Genomic DNA, 11,870 nt, shown 5'->3' with positions numbered 1-11,870 from the left:
TACATGTTGCTTATGTAAGTTCACACCTTTCATTTGTACATATCTATTTCCATTCTAGATGCCCCTATTCAGGAAAATACCTGATATTAACCTTACATGGAAAAAGAAAAGCATTAATGTTGTCTCTGATGTGGATCAATGGAAATTGTATCCATTTGGGACAAATGCTAAAGTAAACATGGAAAACTTGCATGATCTTCAGTTGGGTTCTTCATGAACCTTGAGAAAGGAGAAAGAGAAGCGTGATTTTGGGAGTAGCAGAGAGCTCTGGAGCTGTCAGGAGGATGTCAGGATCTTTCTGATTCTGAAAACGAATAGATCTTTAAAAATAGACTCCTGTATCCACATTTGGATTTTTTTTTTTAAAGAGTGTAATTAAGTTTGTATGTCAAAACTCATCAGATTTTTTTAGCACTTCTTTTTTAGGGCTCAACACAGCTATTTTTATTTCATCTGATGAATTAAATCTTTGACTTCTACTTCCTTTTTATTACTGAATCTCTGCTAATCTCTGTTTGAAGTATATGCAAGAATATGATGTCTATTCATTGTATTTTCTTTTTCTGGCAACGAAAATTTGCCATTCCATAACTGAACTTTAGAAGCACTACAAGTAGCCACAATCTTTGCATTTATTATTTTTCTGTAGAGTTGTTGTTTTAGAAAGTCAAAGAACTTGAAATGTGTTATATTCTCAAATTAGAAATGAAGAATATAGATGGCCTTTGAAGAGGGAGTTATGAAGATTTCTGAAAAAGCAAAACAAGTTTTTGTTGCCAGATTTAAAAAGATATTCCAGATTATTCCTGTTCAATATAATTATGAAAATCAGACCAATATATTTCATATAACAGGTTATCTTTAATAAGATGAAGTAATAACCATACCAAACCTTCCAACAAATTACAGATAAATGTGACATTTTTCAATTTGCATATTTTCTCACATTTTGATGAATACACATTTGGCCAGAAATAATAATTCTAATGATTGATTCTGTGACAGTTATTACCATTTGAGAAATCGAAAATATAGATTTTTTTTTAAAATCAAAGCTAGTATTATTGCACTCTTTGGTGTTATAAGCTTTCCTTGAGATTCTGTGTAGCTGATGTAACTTCTCCTGTAGTCCTTCATTCTCTTCTGGTCCTGTCAATAGACTCTCGTTTTTTAGATTGTGAGCTGACTGTGCCAGTTTTTCAGGAGATAAAGCCACATGTCACTTCAGGATGTGTTAGCAAGGGTTTTGTGTGTAAGAAACAGGAGGTAATTAATCTGTGCTGTTTGGAGCTAATGAGGCAGAAACACTGCTCAGATTTGGACATCATGCTGATGGTGTCTGACATGGTGATGTCAAACACGCTGACAAATTTCAGAGGAGAGCAAAATGGAAATGATGACCTGTGACCAAGACTAAGTGAAGCAAGTTTATTTAGTCAGAAGGTTGCAGAAGGGAGGACGCTGGGACTCCTCAGCTGCTCCGTGCCCACGTCCAGCAGGGAGCTGGAGAGCAGCTGCTGCCAGCAAAGCCAAGTACCAGCCCCTGGGAGTGCCTAAAGCAGCTGCTGGGCAGGGAGCAGGGACCTTCCTGCCCATGTCTCCTGGGAAGGATGAACGTTAGCCAGTTTGACAGCTCTCTGCAGCCCCTGCACTTTTAAACCAAAACTGAAAGGGACAAAACTCACCCTGTGAGGAGTCAGTGTGGGACTGCTGGCTCCGTGCTGGAAAATGGAGCAGTGACAATTTGTCACTCAGTGACAATAGTAGCAGCCAACAAACGTTTATGATGAGCAGATAGTTCTGGATTATGCCACTGTGTTTATCAGTGGCTGTAATGTCATCTGTGGGAGTTTCTCTTCAGTGGTTTAAAAATGTTTCCAAAAACTTCATAAGATGATTTTGAATAATTACACAGACAAAAATTTGTTAAATCAGCTGTGGGACTGCATGTAGTGTTTGTGAAGTCAAGGTCATTATGAATGCAGGCAAATACCTTAGGCTGTATATTTTTTTGGAAAGAGTAAGAGCATGAAAGCATTACAGCAGGCTAAATACAGAGGTTATAGAAACTTATTTGTTGCTTGTTAAGAATATGTTTGATAAATATCTGTTATAGATAACATCACTATTCTTCAGTCTTTAATGGCAAGTATGCATTATAGTCTTCTGCCATCTGTTCCAAACTTCTCTTTCACTGATGCTATGAAAAATACAGAAACCCCTCCCTTTCTTTGTCAGACTATGGGGTTTTTAAAAATCTTTTATACTATCATCTTTGAAGTCACTTGATTTTTTTGTCATCTTGTATGATTTCTTCTCTGCTCATGTCTATTTATCTCAAAAAAATAAACACAATAAATAGTTACAAAGGAAAAGTACTAAGCAGTAGGAAGAGGTAAAAAGAAGACTGGAATCAGAAAGTAGAAATAATTGTATAATTACAATATTGTGTGTGTGCAGAATCCAAAGAGAATGCTGTTATAGAATGAAATGCTGCAGGAAGCAGGAGCTGTAATATAGAGGAAAACTGAATAAAACAGGATCGAAGAGCAGGTAAGGGGAAATTCAGAAAGCTTGTGGGAGTTGAAAGAAGGATGAAAACAGCCAAGGGAATGAAGAGAGAACAGCTGACAAATGGAAAGGGAAGCTGAAAGGGGACTCAAGTGGAGCAGATGGTGGGTGGGGTGGGCAAAGCAAGAAAGTGAAATAGCTGAAAAACTAGTTCAGAGGAGTTAGTAGAAATGGAAAACAGCAATATCCAGGGAGAGCTGAGTATAACGACTGGAGTTGGGAGAATGGCAGAAAAGTGCTGAAGGAAATTGAGTAGGAATCAATTGATGGGAAACAACAAAGAATTAATGTTTGAGAAGAGCAGACAACATAATTTCAAGCAGAAGAGCTCTACAAAGGGTTTTCAGATCTTTCAGGCAAGTCCTATTTTGGAGCTGCTGCTGCCACCAGCTCTATAGTTTCCTTTTCCAGGTGCAGGTTATTTATTGCAGTGTTAGTAGAGCCTTTGCAACTATTTTCAAAACCTGGTTTGATCTCCTGTTTGAGATCTTAGTCTTCATTAGTCTTAATAATGGATATTATTATCCATTGTAAACACAAAAGAGAAAGCTTGTTTACCTTGAATTTCATGGAACAAGGAATTCTGAAATCTCAGCAGTTCTGTGCAATTCTGTCTGGTTTACTGTATCCTCTCTTGGAACTTGCATCATAGAGATTTCACATTTCATTTCTCTAAATGGATTAATAAATAACATTTTAATGCCATTCACATTTTCAACTTCAGTAGCTTTTCTTCCATTGCTTTCCTGCTGCTTAAGCAATTGGGTTCAGTGAGAGGAGAACCTTTCCTCCACCAGCTCTTTGCAGAAAATACAACACTGAACACATTAGTGACCCACAAAGTCTTGCTGTGCCAGTGCTTTGGGAATCAGGTCATAGGAAGTCAGACACTGTTGTGATTCCCACAGCTTTATTTCATATGGCAATCAAAGAGGGAGATGCTAGATTTTTTAAATTGCTCTAGGAAATCCAGTGAGTTGAATTTAGTCTACATTCAGTCTGTTGGTTAGCTGTTCAAGGTTTTGGGGCTGTACTTTCATTTTAAACTTCTGTTGTTGGGGTAACACAGTTATTGCTGTAAAAGGAGGAGACATTCATATCACTGATGTCCTGCCCATTATACAGGAGTAGTTTATTAGGGATTTAATTATTATTTCTCATTTTTTTAAAATGTACTATGCTAATCTCACCATATCCTTAGAAGAGAATTTGAAAAAGGGAGTAGAAAAGGCAAAGAATTCCTCTAAATGTAGCTGGGGAAAATAAAAGAAAATATGCCCCAAATGAACTAAGGTGTCCTTGTGTGTGCTAGTCAGGTCGTTGATATTGGGATGGTATTTTGCTGTTGCTATCTGTGTCATGGATTCCTCAGAGCTTTTCTTTTTAAATTAAGTTTTTTAGTTTTATGCAGTGATATTGAATCACATGGTGGGAAAAAGTGTCAGCAGCTGTTAGAAATTGTTCAAAGATATGAATATCCCTGTGTATCTTCACCCCTAAGTAATGTAATTTTCTGCAGAAATACACAAATTCTTCCCAGTGAAATTCACTTTTCCATGGAAAGGGACACTGTCTAAAGAAAGTAAACAGTCAGATATAGAATTGAATACTCTACAGTGATTTTGTTTGTTTTTTAAATTATTTAATAGTTCTTCACCGTATTTACTGCACTAATACTTGGAATAAATCAGTAGTAGTAAAAACGCAATACTTCTTTAAAAATATGCTGCAAGTAAGATCAGGTAAAGCAGTGTTTTTCATCATTCATATGAAATTATAAATTATGTAGAAGAGAAAAATTCTCATTGGAGGGTAGAAATTGTTCTTTCAATTACTTTGGTCAGGGGATTGAAATTCAACACTTACCAGAACTGATCATTATATTGAAAAAGAAATGATCCTGTCATTTACAGATATTTAAGGTTTATTATTATTAGCTATGGGATAATTTTATTTTTATTGATTTATAGTGTAAATTATGGCTGCTTTAGGGTTTAAAATGTTTTGGGGTTGCTAGGGCTTGTTTTTTTTTCATCATATTTTTGGTTTACGCTTTCTTTGAGGCACTTCTTTTCCAGTTTTGCGAGGAAAAACAGGTTAAAAAGTAAATTTTTAATCATGGAATAGCAAGTCTGGACTCTGATTAAACATTTGCCTGAGTTATTCTCAGAAATGGAGAATTTTAAGTAATCTGGTTAAACAACTTGATGTACTCTGTTGAACAGGAACAGGTTTGATCTCAAGATTTGCTGCAATAAGACTGAGCATTCTTGGAACAGACAGTACTGGTGCCTTTGCTGGGTAAAAATGAAACCCTGCAGACACCAGTTCTTCCCCTGCTAGCAATTTATCTGTGTGGCTAAAAGGAGTGAAAACCTGTAAGCAAAAGGCTGATGGGGAGGGGAAAGGGCATTCCTCCAGCCTCTGCTGCAAACCACATCAGCAGTCCTACACTGCACTGAGTGGAACATTAAAGTGCTAAAGCCTTGCATTCCCCATGGACTGTCTGGATTTAACTTCAGGATGCAGAGATTCAAATGTTCTTTCATGTTCTCACAGGGTCCTGTGAGAGACTTAAATTAAGGTTCTTTTCCATTCGGGAATACAGGCATAATATTTCCTTTTTTTTCAGATATCCCACATATTATTTTTGCTTGTTTTCATGCATGGGGATATAATTAATAATGTTAACTATAATTAATAATGCTGACTAAATCTTGTATGTTCATATGAATACAACAGGTCATGTTTCTCAGAATTATTTTTCAAGGTCCAACAAATATAGGCAGCTGTTATGATAGACAGTTTATGATAGATCACTTAGATCATGATAGACACTTAGATCATGATAAATCACTTAGATCCTGATAGATCACTTAGTTCACTTTCTCAGGACCTGCAGGAGGCAACCACTTGTACCAAATCCTGCAAAGATAGATGGGGTTCCAGATTCTATGGGAATGGTGCTTACCATTCATACTCAGGAACTGAAATAGTGAAAATAGGGAGGAAACAAGAAAGGCCACCAGGACACACATAAAGAGCTCTCACCCTGTTTTGAAGAGCTGTCCAATGTAGGTTATAACACTTACATAAACAAGCAAATTTATTCTCCAGATGTGTGTGATAGATTGGAAATAACTAAACTTTGAAATAAATATTTTAGCCCTGGTTTATTAGAGGTCTTTCTTTGCATCTGCTTTTCTTCCTTATCCTTTTCACCCCATACCTTTGAATATGTTGGGCAATTTTAGCTGTTTTGGAAAGGACTAGATATCTTGGGAGAAATATATTTATTTTGTTTTTTTTTTCTTCTGGTTTATTTTATTTTGTGAGATGGGAAATAGCCCTGAGTGCCTCCACTGAAACCAATATTGAAAAGTTGTTTTATTTGACGTGAGAATGTATATGAAGTGAGACACTGGAAATCAGCCTGTATTATATCACTGCTCACAGACTTATTTCTAATACTTTCTGTCTGCTGTTGTAGGTGGATGGGCTGAACTTCTGGGGTAGTAGAGTTCATGACTCTTCAGATGAAATTTGCATTCATTTAATTAAGTTATTCTGCAGTCAACCCCATGACTTTGGATTTCAGTGGTCGAATAGTTAATAGCATGTATGCTTAGGCACTCTAATTTATAATTTGGCTATGCATAGAGAGAACTAGGGGATGCATGCTCAGGTTCTTTAATAATAAATATATTGGCTCTGATACACAATTCCAATTAGAAATCAGATTAGGAAAAAGCTTTGGATGTTCTTGTTTTTGAAGTTAGGAGTGGTTATGAAAAATCTCTCAATCCCTGAAATATGTCTTAATAAGACAGACTCTGCCAGAGACCAATTTGGACCCTCTCTCTAGGCATGGAAGCTGTATGAAAACACAGCAGAGTGTTGTTCTTTCATCAAACACTTCAGCAGCAGAGTTAAAGCACTGGACCTGCCACAGCTTCTGTTCCATGGGCAGCCCTGCTCACCAACAGGCCCATCTGGGGGCTCTGGGAGGAGTTTTAAGCATTTATCATTTTTATCTGGGGTATAAATGTTCCAAATCCTTGCAAATATTTAATGTGTATGTAAGATGCCATGTTCTCTACTCAAGTAAGATAAAACTCTTGCAGACTATTTCATGTAGGAAAAACTTAATTTAGTATTTTGCCAAAGAAAGCAATTGCTGGTTGCAAATAATAAAACATGCACATGGCTGTTTTCAATGATTTATTTAGCTTTCAGGGTATAATATATCTAAATAGAATGGGAAGTTTGGGGTTTTTTTGTTTCCACTTACTGGAGTCATCTTGAAATTCAAAAGTCAAAGACTCTGGGATGCACTTGAAAGACTTGAATATTGAGTCATGTGTGTGATTTTTGAAGATCTGATGTACATCTGGGTGTGTCTTGGACAGTGTCTGCAGTTCCTCAGAGTGCTAAAATCACAAAGGAGGTGTGAAATAGAACTTGCTGAATACTCATCCCTTCATTTGAAATATTCCAGAAGGTATTTGTTCCAAGTAAGTTTATCTAAAGAGCAATTATTCTAAAGACCACGTCCCAAAATTTTGACGTCAGTAATGACAAATTCAGAAACCTGGGACAAATTGAAACAAAGCCAGCTTGTGGTACATTGACCCTGGGTCACTGACCTGAAGTGTGAGGCAGAGATTATTTACAGCTACAGAATCCCATTGAAAGTAGGATGCTTTACACAGAGTGCAAATAAGAGAATTTTTTAGAGTTGGTGACTGAGTAGAAAATACGTAGCTGTTGTTTCTCTCGTTAAAATGCTTTTCATCCAACACCAGCCACTGTTTTGTTTGGGCCCCAAAAGCTCCTCTGCTTGGAAAGGAAACGTGAAAACAGTTACAAGCTTCTTCTAAACTAAGCATTTTCCTTAGAGCTTTTCGTGAGATATGTGGGAGGAAGGTTCCCAGGGTTTTCCTGAGGACTTTCGAGAGTCAGTAAAGAAATGCAGTAAATATGTTACTGCACTCTTGTGACTGTATTTGTATTTGTGAAATATAATACATTCCAGACAAATATTACTGTAGAGGAAAGTTAAGATTGCAAATTGAAGGTTCTTAAACTGAGGGCTGCCATAGTGAAACATCATTTTCCTAAAAGCTGTGCCAGGTGGAACCAGGCTTGGGAATGTGGCTGGATGTGTCACTGCTTGCTTTCCTGTGAGTGGGAATTCTTTAGCAGGTGCTGCTGACTGAGGTTACATTCCTGTTTCCTGTTTTCTAAACTCAGGACTGGGCATTTAGCATGTATTACTTGAACCCAACAGTATGACTTTAATTAGGATATATTTTGTTCTCTGTTCAGAAGGCAGAAATGATTTAGAAATGTGTATATAAATATCAGTGATGCTGGCACTTCAGAGAAGGCTGGCCCTGTGAAGTGCAGGGGTAAGTCTGCTGATCTGTGAATAGTGGAAAGTGATGTTCTTTCCAGCTAGCTTGTGGGGGAATAATTTGCTATGAACTTTTCAGGATTTATAATAGTAATTTGTGTTTGAGTTAGGCAAATAAAAATATTGCTAAACTATCCCAAGTGATTCAATTAAAACAAGAAATTAAATCCTCTTAATACAGATCCTTTGTTCACCTCTGCAGTTCGCATTGATTCTGGGGAACTTCACAGAGTGGCTTGGCCTCCAAGTGCAGGTTTCTCTGCTCTGATTTGACTTGTGGCTTTCTTAAAGATTCATTCAGGATTCCATTTCTATCAGGAAAAGGAGTTCCAGTTAAAAGCTATCTTTTGGTTGTATTCAATAGCAAGCCATGTCTTTGGGTAGGAATCTGTGCAGATTGGCCTTTTATTTCATGATCTTACTCTTTGTGTAGGTCTCTGTTTTCTACAATCACACTTCAGCGTTCACTATTCCACACTTAGTGTAGATGGGGCTTTTCTACACAACCCTGCAGCAAGGTGAGCTGTGTGCAACTGCTTCAATTCCTGCACCTGCACAGAACAGATATTTATGATCCTCAATGAGGATGTGAAGGGCTAATATGCCTTCCATCCTCCAGTGCTCTTACCGAGGCAAATGGAAAACTTCCTCCTGTCATATTATGGATGAAAGAAAATTTAGGGTTTATGGTTAGGGAAGTACGTTTCTCACTGTCTATTCTCAGCTCATAAGTTTTCCTCTGCATTTTGTGCCTTTGGCATCCTCTTGACATATTTACAATTTTCTGCACAGTTGTGAGCATGAAATGCTGATGTGAAATAAAAGATATGTTGGCAAAAATAGTCTACTTTTGAGGTGAAAACCTAGATTAATATTAGGGGGTATCATTCTTTCCTCTCTGGTTCAATGCTAGACACATTCTCTAAGCTGTTGCCTGAAGTAGAGAGGTGGCAGCACATGAAACTTCTGCAGGGGACAGAAGCTGAGAATGCAGAATAGTTGGTACTGTTTAGGTGGCAGGAGTAAGTGCAGTGTGGTTACTCAGTGACCTGTGAGCCTGGGCTGGCTGGGACATTCCTGTGGCACAGGAGCAGCCAACCGAGCGTGGCTGGACAGGAGCTCCAGCTGGGACACTTTTGACCAGACCCTGCCCCCTTGGCTTAGGGCAACCAGGGTGCAAATGCAGCTAAGTAAATAACAATGAAATCCTTAAATCCTCCATTTAGGGTTAATACTGTTGGCCTGTGAATAAATTAAAGCCAGAGTTATGAAAAGATATGAACATGGTAATCTGTGGTTGGAATCTAGAGTGAAAGTCACTTATTGCATTAATAATTTCTGATGTGTCTGAACAGTGTTGTTGAAACACTTTACATTTGGCAGAAAAAGATCCTAAAAAAGTGGCACAGTGATGTGATTATTGATGCATACAAACCAATTATCTGTGCAGAGCTGTCATCCAAGGACACTACTGAAGCTGTTGTTGCCAAAATGTTGGTTAAAGTCAGTATTGATGTGTTTTCATGTTCGGTGCTGTTTGCCTGCACACACACATTCACAAAACATAATGGAGTTGTACATCTAAGAAACAGCGAAAGAAATCTGCTCCTGGCCCCTCTCATGAACTGTTCAGCTGAGATTTTCAAAGGAATCCAGTGAAATTAGCACTCAGGATTTGTGTCTATGGGATGGGTAGCAAATTGCCCAATTCCTTTGACACCTTTTTATACGAGGAAGGTTTTGGGTTTCTTTTGCTGGCTTGTTTTCTGTAACTGTTGTGTGCTTGGAACTTGCTCTGCATTGCTGAGAGCAGGACTACAATGTCAGAAAGAGAGAGGAGTAGAACTAATCAAAACAAATAGTAGATGTACTGGGCAATAACAGCTACCACTATCTAATCTATTCTTCTGATTTAATCAAAGCTATCTAATTTTCTAATTGCAGACCAGATTTTGAAGCATTTTAAGTTGGGGGAAAAGGTTCTTATTTCACATTAAAAGCATCCATCTGATAAAGGAGATATAAAAGAATGAGTTTGTTGAATTTCTAGCTGTTGCTCTTTAAAATAAGAAGCTTCAAGTGTCTCAAGGAACTGTAGGTTAAGAGTTCAAGGCTGGACATTTTACTTTTCAATTCTCTTTGCTAGAACTTATATTTTTATCTTTGATTTCTTGTCTCAAAATTAAAAAATTAAGCATGTTTATTTACAGCACCACCTTTTTGACTCCTCGAGGTGAGGAGTCAGGCTGGCCTCTGGTGGCATTGCTGTCCCCAGGCCATGGTGCAGCTGGAGCTGCTTATCTCACCTTTCCTTTTTCTCTCAAGTGTTAGCTCAGGGCAGGGACCTTAACAAAACTTAACTCTTCATTCTGAGCATGCTCTATTGCTAATAAGTATATCAAAGTGTGTTGTTTAATCTAAAAACTGTGGAGTAGCGTTTAACTTAATGTGCAATTACTATGTGGCACTTAATGACATTTACATATTAAACATCAAAAAGTGATTTTGCCTGTAGCAAAGAGAACTAATCTTAATCATTTTTTGAATGCTCCTGCAAGGCAGAGACCCAGCTTTATTACTGTGATAATGACATTAACAACAGGATCTGGGTCCTGCAAGTTGGCAAGATCTACAAAACATTATTCCTTTCACCTTTGAACTTTATTATTAGTAGAAAATGTTCTTTTATTCTGTAGATATTTGCTGTGTATTCCCCTGGACGGTGCTGGGATCATTGGTCCCAGGGTGCTGTAGAGTTTCTTGTTCCCAAATGCTGTAGTACAAGGGCTGCACCACAAATGTCCTCTTGTATTCAACTCGTGCTACATCAACCCTCCCTAAATGCTCACATAGAGCAAGGGATGAAATGGTTGTGAGGAGTTTATGAGCACAGAAAAGGCTCACTGTCATGGCTGGCTCAATTCTCGCTGTGTTTTCTGAAGCTATTGCCAGTGGTTTAAAAAGAAATCAGGAGTATTCAGCTGCCAGGGATATTCTACATTTTCCACCTGCCTGTGCTTATCAGTGGGTACAGCTCCTGACCTCAGTGGCTGATTTCTTGTGAATTTGTGTATTTTGGTGAGAAGCAATGCTTCTTGCCTAATTCGAATGCCATTTAATTCCCCCCCGAGGTCCATCAAGTGTTAGGTGCCCGTAAGACTTATTCTAACACTGATAATTAACTGCCTGAAACTTGACATAGCCTTAAATTTTAAAACAGATTTTATAACATTTGTAAACAACAGTTAGCAGGAAAAAAGGTAAAATTGTATGTGTCATTCTGTTTTCTACCGTACACAATTTGCAGTTCAAAGTGAATATATTTAAATGAACTCCCCTGCAGCTACTGTTTACAGTAGCCTTCAAAGAATGATGAAAGCTTTTAAATAATGTAGAATATTACATGACTTGTTTTTCAAAACACATGCACTGAATGTCTCAGAGTGAAAAGTCTGTGTTTCAGATTAGATGGATTGCAGACAGCTGCTGTGTTTACTGAATGTTACAGATGGAATGGAAAATAAATGTAGGGAGAAGACTAAGAAAATGAAGGATTCTTAAGAGTGCCTTATGTCTGAACAGCAGTAACTTAAAGGTGGATTAGATTATCTAATACATCACCTTGATAGCTAAGGAAATCTCACTCTCTCTTCCACACACACACACACACAAAAAAAAAATACAAAAACAAACCCAAAACCCCCAAACCTATTAAAAAAAAACCACCAAAAAAGTATCTCTGCTGTGTTATAGGTGTATTTTCTGGCAGGGGGCTGTGCTGCTGCTTGTATTCTCCTCCCCAGTTTCTGCTTAAGTTGTTACCTATGACCAGCATTTCTTCTCTATGCTCCTTTATCAAGTAAAGCCTTAGGTGTCAATGTAA

This window comes from Sturnus vulgaris, chromosome 16, assembly GCF_052056855.1.
Source record: "Sturnus vulgaris isolate bStuVul1 chromosome 16, bStuVul1.hap1, whole genome shotgun sequence".
Classification (NCBI taxonomy): Eukaryota; Metazoa; Chordata; class Aves; order Passeriformes; family Sturnidae; genus Sturnus; species Sturnus vulgaris.
The sequence above is the reverse complement of the archived record's forward strand: the minus strand, read 5'-3'. Positions refer to the sequence as shown.